The sequence below is a fragment of the Tupaia chinensis genome, unplaced genomic scaffold (genome assembly GCF_000334495.1).
Source record: "Tupaia chinensis unplaced genomic scaffold, TupChi_1.0 Scaffold000164_1, whole genome shotgun sequence".
NCBI lineage: Eukaryota > Metazoa > Chordata > Mammalia > Scandentia > Tupaiidae > Tupaia > Tupaia belangeri.
Window position 1 is genome coordinate 4,509,124 of NW_006159638.1, and position 10,327 is coordinate 4,519,450.

Below are 10,327 nucleotides of genomic sequence, written 5' to 3' on the forward strand. Positions count from 1 at the left end.
TGTGCCATGGACAAGTTATTTAGCCCCTTATAAACCCTTTATAAACCTCAGGCTCTTCACTTGAAAGATGGGTCTTACAGTGCCTGTCTTATAGACTGTCTATGAGGTTTGGAGATGGGGTATGTAGTGCTACTTTACTTTTCATGCTCTGCTTCATTTGTTCCTGTTCTTTTTTCTTTTTTTAAGAATTTTTTAATTTAATTTTTATTTATTTACTTATTTTAATTTGACCAGAGAGGGACAGAGAGAGAGAGAATGGAGAAAGTAAGCCACCAGGTCCAGGAATCGAATTGCAGTTGGCCATGTGGGAGTCCAGTGCTCTTAACCACACCATCTGCTGGCCCCCATTCTTGTTCTTTCATCTTTCTACTTTTCTTGGAGAGGTTTTTGCTATAGGGTGCGTGCGCTTGCTGGAAAGCCAGAGAGAGACAGAGAGACAGAAAGCGAGAAATCACCCCCCAGGGGGGATGGCCATGCTGCAATCCCTTCTCTTCCATTCTCTCAGGATCTTGGGCATGCACGCACACACGCCCGGCGTGAATTTAAACCACCGGGTCCGGGACTCGAACCGCAGTTGACTACATGAGAGTTCAGCAACATAGCCATTATGCCAACTGCTGGTCCCTCATCTTCTTATTTTTGTAATTCCTTCTAATTATCTTTTTTTTCTGATCACAAGGGTGTGGTTCCTTTAGCAAGTGGGACTACTCTGGTGTATTTAATATAACCAGTGAAATAATCTTTCCACTGTGACCCATTCTTGGATGGGAGAATGGGAATGGGAGGGTGGAATATGTATTTCTTCAAGGTAGTGGCATGTGAGTGACAGCACTTGTTGCCTGTGGTGTACAGGAATGTTTCTGTTACAGAACATATAAACACAACATCCATGACTAAGCATTTTAGAATGGAAAAATCAGTGACTAGACTGGGAAAAAAGCCATCATCATGGATTTGGTTGGCATCAGTTTCCCAGAAGGGTCATAGGCTTGATGTTGTGGCTGTTGAAGATGCTCAAGTTATTTGAAAAACCTGAAAAAAAAAAGGTTTTTTTTTTTTTTAATTGTTCCCCAAAACACAGATGAGAGTGTCTTACGAGGTCAAATTTGGCTGTCGTTATATAAAGTTTTAGAAAGCTTAGATTTAATTTTTCCATAAAAACCAAAGGAATTCTAATGTTTCACTTGGGAATTGTGTTTGAGTTCTGAATACAGATGTGTATTTATGTCTTAATTTCCCATCAACACAGATGTTTACTTCAGAAAGTCAGTCATTCTAGATGTTTCCTGGACTTTCACCCAAGTTTTCCACAAGAATATTGTCTTGTATTATTTATATTACAAAACAGCTGCTGGTATCTCTTACACGTTTTTGGAAAGTTCCTTAACTTTTTTCTTCTTGAGGGTTTTTACAGGGGTGAGATCATTTTTGTTTGTTTGTGTTAGAATCTCTTCTCCTGAGGGAAACTAGTTAACTCTTTCTGTAAACTGAGGAATAAAAAAAGAGGGTAGATGTAGAACTAGTATAGGTGATATTGCTATCATGATAAAATAAGGATGAAAATTGGGACCAGCAGTTAGTGTAATGGCTATGTCACTGATCTCCCATGTTAGTTGACTGCAGTTCGAATCCCGGACCCGGTGGCTTAAACTCATGCTGGGCGTGTGTGTGTGCGTGCCCAAGATCCCAAGAGGAGAATGGAGGAGAAGGGATTGTGGTGTGGCCATCCCCCCGGGGGGCGATTTCTCGCTTTCTATCTCTCTGTCTTTCTCTGTCTTTCTGGCAAGTGCACGCGCCCTATAGAGAAAAACCTCTCTCTCAAAAAAAAATAAAAAAAGGATGAAAATTGAGATTCCTAATAAAATACCACTCTTTTATACAGCAGAGAGAAGAAAGTTGACTTCTTTCCAATATTAGATGACCACAAATTTTATACTGTATCTGATCAACAATAAATGAGATGCAATTATACTCCTTACTGTGTAAGGCTTTCTAACCATTAAGAAAATCAAGTAAACTGGATGCTCTAGTAACTAGTCCTAAGGCATCTGATTCAATATCATACAGGCTCACTGTATGGGCTATAGATAGTGTTATCTTTGAATTTCTCCATTCTTTGCATCAAGGTAGATTCAGAGAAAAGTTAGATTGTATATGCCCAGGAATTTGTCCATCTCATCCTGGTTTTCTTGTTTGTTGGCATAAAGTCATTTATAGTATCCTCTTATAGTGTTTTGTATTTCTATAGTTTCTGTTAAAATATTGCCCGTTTCATTGCAAATTTGATTAATCTGGTTCCTTTCTTCTTAATCAGTCTAATCAGTCTTGTTAATCTTTTCAAAGAACCAGCTTTTGCTTTCATTTAGTTTCTGTACAGTTCATTTATTTTCTATTTCATTTATTTCTGCTCAAATATTTGTTATTTCTTTTCTACTGGCATTTTTTGGCTATTTTGTTGTTGTTGTTTTTCCAGTTCCCTTTGGCATGATGTTAAGTTGTTTATTTGCCACCTTCCCATCTTTTTTATGTGCACTAGTTGCTATTCATTTCCCTCTTATGACTGCTTTTGCAATGTCTCCATAGATTATGGAAACTTGTTTACTCATTATCATTTTTTCCTATGAATTTTTTGATTCCAGTCTTAATTACTTCCATAGTTGAGAAGTTATTTAGAGGTGGGTTGTTTAGTTTCCATGTATTTGTGTATTTTTGAGGGTTTTTCCTGAAATTGATATCATGGTCAGAGAAGATGCTGGATATAGTTTTTAAGACCTTGAATCTGTAAAAGCTTGATTTGTGCCCTAGCATATGGGCAATCTTTGAAAAGTTTCCATGTGGGGGTGAGAAAAATATATATTTTGTGGTTTTAGGATGGACGTTTCTATAGATGTTTGTCAATTCTATTTGATTTATGGTATAATTTAGGTCCTGAATCTCTTTGCTTATCTTTCTCTAAAAGATTTGTCTAAAGGAGATAATGGGGTGTTGAGATTCCCAATGATTATAGTGTTGCAACCTATCTCTCTTTAGATCTAGCAGTCTTTCCTTCATGTATTTGGGTGTTTTTGAATTGGGTGCATCAATATTTATGTGTTATATCTTCTTTATGAATTAGCCCTCTTACTACTATATAATTCCCTTTGTCTCTTCTTACAGTTTTTGTCTTAAGGCCTATTTTTTCTGAAATCAGTTTCACGACTCCAGCCCTTTCTTGATTTCTATTTCCATGGGATACCTCTTTGCAACCCTTCACTTTTAGTCTATGTGTGTCTTTACCAAAGACATGTTTCTTGCAGGCACAGATAGAAGATTTCTGTTTTTTTATCCATTCAGCCAGTCTGTGTTTATTGATTGGAGAATTTAATCCATTAACATTCAACATTATTATTGATATTTCTGGACTCATCCTATCATTAAGTTGGCCATATTCTTGGCTGTTTTTTTGTTCTCTTATTTCTATCTGTCTGACTTTAGTTTTCCTGGTATAGCACTCCCTTCAGAACTTCTTGAAGAGCTGGCCTAGAGTTAGTAAATTCTCTCAGATTTCGTTTATCTTAGAATGTTTTTTTATCTTTTCTTTCCATATGAAGGATAATCTTTCCAGTTATAATAATCTTGGTTGAAATCTTTTGCCTTTACCACTTTGAATATATTTCCTCATTATTTCCTTGCCTGCATTGTTTCTGAGAATAGGTCGGATGTTAGCCTCATGGGGTAACCTTTGTAAGTAATTTGACATTTCTTTCTTGCTAATTTTAGTATCTTGTCTTTTTCTGTGGTTTTGGCCAATCTGGCTATGATGTGCCTTGGAGATTTCTTGGGTTGATTCTATTTGGGGTCCTTTTTGTTTCTTGGATTTGGGTTATTTGTATGCTTCTCAAGGTTTGGTAAGTTTTCATCCAGAATTTAATTGAATAGATGATCAATACCCTTATTATTTTCTTCACCTTCTGTGATACCAATTATCTGACTGTTTGGGTTCTTAATGGTATCTAATATTTCTCGTATATTGTCCTCATTCTTCTTGGTCATTTTTCTCAGTCTTTTTGATAATTTTTTTTAGGTCAGAAGTTTCATCTTCTACACTCAAGATTTGATCCTCTATGTAATCTGCTTTTAATACTTTTGAGGGAAGTTTTGATTTCCTGTATTACAGTCTTCATCTCTAAAGATTCCGTTTGATTCATTTATATGGTGACTATTTCTTCTTTCAAATTGTGAAAAGTCTTCCTCATCTGCTTGAGCTCATTGTTTGTTTCTCTTGTATCTTCTGGAGTTCGTTGTCTCTTTTTTCTTGTATCTGATTTTGTTTTGTCATTATAAATATTCTGAATTGTTTTTCTGACATTTCCATAGTATTGTCTGTGGATGATGAGGAATTAGTGTTTTCCCTTGATGGAGAGATATTTTCTTGGTTTCTCTTTTTTTTTGTGTGTGTGTGTGTGCCTCTGAGATGGTTTCTAGTCATCAGGTGATTTATACATTTCTTCCTATGTTCTTCAAGTTAATTCTGAGTGTTCTAAGATGAGCAGGAGAAGGTGATCAGTCATCTTTCTGATGCTCTACTTCCCTGATGCTCACCCAGGAACCTGTACTGTTATCTTTGGACTTGGATAATTCAAAGTCCTCCCAGTTTCTAGAAAATAGGTGCAACTGGGGCTGAGCTATTGAATTTCAAATGAGGAAGAGAGAAGGGGGTGGGTAGTGTGGCAGGGGATGAGCAACAGTCTCTATGCAGCTCAAGCCAGGCCTGTCACTGAGGTAGATGTTTTGATGGCATGGGGACCGGGCCAAGAGGGACTTCTCCAGGTCCCAGTAAACACACCTGAGAGTTCCAAGGTGTGTGAGGGATGGGATGAACCATACTTTGCAGAACCCCTCCCAGCCACAAACAGCTCACCACGCAGCAAGGCAATCTGGGATGGATGTCCCGATGTTGCTGCCAATGGGCAAAGATGGGCTTCTGATTTTGTTTTAAAACTACTGTTGAGTTAAATTTTGTTCATTGACCTTCTACAATTTTCTTTTTCTTCTTTGAATTGCCTTTGTATGTCCTTTATTTTTCTGATGTCGTGTTTATCTTTTCTTAATTAAAAAAATTATAGGAGTCTTTTGTATTTTAGAAATATTAATTTTTTGTCTGGATTTTTTTCTTTTTGGTTTAACTTCCCCCCTCACCTCTCTATAGTTATTGAGTTTCTTACTGTATAGAAATTTTACATTGATATCAAACTTGGACTTTCTAATGAAAAAAAGAGTTCTGTCTGCCTTTAAAGACCTTTCTACTCCAATAATAATAATAGGTTAAAATATTTACCAGCATTTTCTTCTAGTTTGTAAGTAAGAGGATAGCTGATCATGATGTAGTAGTTCCTTCAGGTGTACAACTGGATTTGATTTGCAACATCACATCATTGCCAGTATTTATAATTTTATATCTACCTTTCCAACATTTATCTCTTATTTATTTTTCAATGGCTAGTTAGTATTTACAGAATTAAAAAGTACTGGTGGGGCCAGCAGGTGGTGTAGTGTTAAAGCACTGGTGTTCCACATGGTTTATCATGGTTTGAGTTCTGGACCCAGTGACTTGAAAATCATGCCAGCACATGTGTGCATTCAAAATCCCAAGAGGAGAATGGAAGAGAAGGGATTGTAGCATGGATGTCCCCCCGGGAAGTGATTTCTCACTTTCCCTCTCTCTGTCTCTGTCTCTCTGTCTCTGGTGAGCACACATGCCCTATGGAAAAAACCTAAAATAAATAAATAAATGAAAGGGGCTGGCAGGTGGCATGATGGTTAAGGTGCTGGACTCCCACATGGCCAGCTTTGGTTTGAGTCTAGAACCTGGCGGCTTGCTTTCTCACACTCCCTCTCTCACTCTATCTCCTTTTGGTCAAATTGAATAATAATAATAATAACTTTCTTTCTTTCTTTCTTTCTTTCTTTCTTTCTTTCTTTCTTTCTTTCTCTCTTTCTCTCTTTCTCCCTTTTTGTACTGACCTTTATTTTATTACCTTACCTATAAATCATGCATGAATGCCTTGAAATAAGTTTTCTTTTAATAAACCCATTTTTACTCAGCAAAATTCAAAAGGAGGAAACATTAGGCTTTTCTGGTGTAGGAAAAGCTTTTCAATAGTCCCTAAGTGATTTTCACAAAATAAAAAAATGGACCCTAGTCTTGCAGAAGTTTTGGCTTAATTTTACCAAGCACCAAGAGGTGCCACAATAGTTAAGACAAGGAAGAGACAAGTTAACAAAACAGTTACTAATACAACAATATATTGCAGTCTGAATACAGCCACTGTTTATTTACTGATCAGATTACAAAAACAATCATGGCGGATACCTTAGTTCATCCTTCTAATAAGTCTGTTGATCTCGTCTTCCTTGTTGCCAGCATCTCCACCTTCTACAAAACGGGTGGTCTTTTTCTTCATTCCATCTTGTGGAAAAGATAATTTGAAGGGCCATAGGAAGTTATTTGCTTCTTTGAAGCCTTTTCCAACAGTATAGATTTCATGAATCAGATCATCCACGCAGATGATGCCAAATTTACCAAGAGATCAAGCAATCAAAGAGTTATCTGTGAAAGCAATTTGCTTCTTATTGATTTTGCCATAACCAGGTTTGTAGATCAGTTCATTTACTGACTTCAGGTTCTGGCACCCCCATACAATATATGGTTCCACAATTCTCAGCATGTTAATTGAGGCTTTGTTGAGTTTAACAGAGGTGCCATTGAAGATCTGGCGAAGATGAATAAGCTACAACACTTTTTGAACCTTTGGGCTCACTCCATAGATACCTCTGATCCTGATGACAAAAATGCCAGTTTGGATTCTGCAGGTATATAGAAGTTGCCAGCTTTTCTTGCCATCCTAGTCATGAAAATCTCAGTTCTGTACATCTGTCTATATTCCTTATGATAGTGCTAAGCTTTTTTTTTTTTTTTGAGAGTTTTTTTTGCTATAGGGCGCGTGCACTCGCCAGCCAGACAGAGAGAGACATAGAGACAGAAAGCGAGAAATCACCCACTAGGGGGGATGGTCACGCCGCAATCCCTTCTCCTCCATTCTCCTCTCGGTATCTTGGGCACGCACGCACACACGCTCAGCGTGAGTTCTAAGCCACCGGGTCCAGGACGCGAACCGCGGTCGACTATGTGGGAGTCCAGCGACATAGCCATTACGCTAACTGCTGGTTCCCAGCTTTTTCATAGATAAGCTTCCTCCTTGCCTTTTGAAGCATCTTTTGAGCAAACTTCTTTCTCAGGCGCTTGATCTTCAACTCTGCAAAATTCCTTCATTTTTTCTTAAGGGTTTCTGGCACAACAGGAACTTTTTTCTTGGTGGCTTCCGCCACAGCAAGAGCCTTTTTCTTGGTTTCTGACACAGCAGGAACCTTCTTTTTTTTCTCTTGAACGCCCTCCATGGTTCCAGCTGGAAAAGAGCTATTCTTTTCTTTTTATAGAGAGATCTTTGCTATAGAGTATGTGAGCTTAATGGAAAGACAGAGAGACAAAATGTGAGAAATCGCCCCAGAGGAGACAGCCATGCCACTATCCCTTCTTCTGCACTCTCCTCTCAGGATTTTGGACACATAAGCACATGCACGTTGCATGAGTTTGAAGCCACTACATCCAGGACTGGAATTGTGGTTGACTACATGGTAGTCCTGTGATATAAGCATTACACCATCTGCTGGTCCTGAGGTATCTTTTTCTTATTACTGATATTAAAATAGAAATGCCCTTATTCTGTGAGATAGTATATGGTTCTTTCATTAGGATATTTTTTTTTGTTGTTTTTGCTTTCTTTACTTTTTAAAGACTTACTTATTTAATTTTATTTGTTATTATTATTTTGGAGAGGTTTTTGCTATAGGATATGTATGCTCACCAGAAAAACAGAGACAGAAAGCAAGAAATTCCCCCACCCCCCATCCAGGGGATGGCCATGCTGCAATCCCTTCTCCTCCATTCAGCGTGCAATCCCTTCTCCTCCATTCTCTTCTCAGGATCTTGGGAACACATGCACACATGCCTGCCATGAGTTTAAGCCACTGGGTTTGGGACTAGAACTGCGGTTTACTACATGGGAGTCCAACAGCATAGCCATTACACCAACTACTGGTCCCCTATTATTATTTTTTAATTTGCTATAGGACACATACACGAGAGAGAGAGAGAGAGAGAGAGAGAGCGAGCACGCAAATCATCAGATCTGGGACTTGAACCACATGGGAGCTCAGCACCTTTAACCACCACAGCAGCTGCTGGCCCCTGTTCTTACTTTCTAAAGTTAATCTAAAATGTGAAATGGATGTTAAATTGGATGAAAGACAAGAGACAAAGGGCAGGCCTTCAGAAGAAGATTCCTTCATGGCTCCCGAGAAATAGTGATTTCAGGGAAAAAAGGGAAATGAAGATTTTCTACTGATAATTCAACCTCCAGCCCACAAACTTGAGTGGTAGTAGCCCCTCTAACCTTTTCTCTGTCTCTGTCTCTCTCTGCCTCTGTTTCTGTCTCTGTCTTCTCATTCTTTGGTAATTTTTCTTTTTAAAAAATTTTTAAGGTAAAGTATTTTCTCAGCTTTCAGCCCTGCCTTTATCTTGCTAATATCCCCTTCCCCACTCCCACCCAGGAGAGGCAAGAAGCAGGCCGTCAGACGATGATTCCTCCATGGCTCCTAAGAAATAGTGATTTTGTGCCGTGTGCTTGCACGCTGTGTGGTTTTATATTTTTTTGCCTTTGTTTTTTTTTTAAAGAATAATTTTTTTGGTTGTTTTAAATTTTGTTCCTTCTTTTTTCTCTCTGTTTCTTTGTTGTTGTATTTTTTTCTCTCTCTCACTCTGTTTTCTTTTCTTTTTCTTTTATCTCATCACTCTGATCCTCAGTCTTCATTCACTGTGTTTCTAGATGGATCTAATAGAACCATAGCCAAACATCCAAATACTATTTGGTTTAACATATTCCTCAATATCCATTGAATCTGCTGTACAAAGGGATAAAAAAGGAATGGCAAAGAGATTCCAGATCACCTTCTTCTTCATGATCCTGAATACTTAAATTGAACTTGAAGAATTAGGAAAAAACACACCATCAATCAGATGACTAGAAATCCCTGAAGGGCCACAAGAAATATGGGAAAGCAAGAAAATACCTCTCCTCCAAGGGAAAAGAATAACTCCTCTTCATCCATAGACAGTTCAATGGAAATCATGGACATGTCTGATAAATAATTTTGAATATTCATAATGGCAAAGCTAACAGAGATGGAAGAGAAGAGAGACAATGAACTACAGAAGAGAAAGGAGAAAGAAGCTGATGAGTTCCAGGAGGTGAGGAAATTCTTGCAAGATCTAAAAGAGGAATTACACACTTTAAAAAAGAATCAAATGGACCTGTTAGAGATGAAGGCTATGATACAGAAAATAAAAAAAATTTCCTTGAAAGTATTGAAAGCAGACTAGATCATACAGAAAGTTGAATCTCAGACATAGAAGAGAAAATTGCTGGCCTAGAAAAATCTATCACAAAGGCTGAGAAAGTTGTTCCCCCAAATCAGAATAACATATGAGAAATGTTAGATACAATCAAATGTCCATACATCCGGATAATTGCTATCCCAGAAGGCAAAGAGATCAATAAGGGCACTGATAATCTATTCCATGAAATCCTCGAAGAAAACTTTCCAAACCTAGAGAGGCACTCAAAGATCCTGTACCAAGAAATACAAAGGACTCCAAATAGAATCAACCCGAGAAGATCTTCTCCAAGACACATTATAGCCAGATTGACAAAACCACAAAGACAAGATTCTAAGACTGGCAAGAGAAAAATGGCAAGTTACCACCAAACGATATCCTATCAGGCTAACAGACCTCTCATCTGAAACAATGTGATAGAGGAAAGAATGGGAAAATATATTCAAAGTGTTAATGGAAAAGCAATTTCAACCAAGAATACTGTTCCTGGCAGATTATCCTTCATAAGGGAAGAAAAGACAAGAACATTTTCAGATAAACAAAACCTGAAAGAATTTATCAGCATCAGACCAGATCTCTAAGAAGTTCTCAAGTGAGGGCTATACCAGGAAAAATATACAGACACACAGAAATAAGAGCTCAAAAATGAAGAAAATGGCCAACTTAATCATAAGGACAAATCTGGAGTTGAATATTATATCCCAGAATATATTTGGAAAGATTGAACCACAACAGAAGATAGATTAAGTATGTGAGACTGAACTGGTGAAATAGCATTTTATGACTTTTGACTAAAACATTGCTGATTTTCTTCTAGGCTTTGTTTTCCAGTTT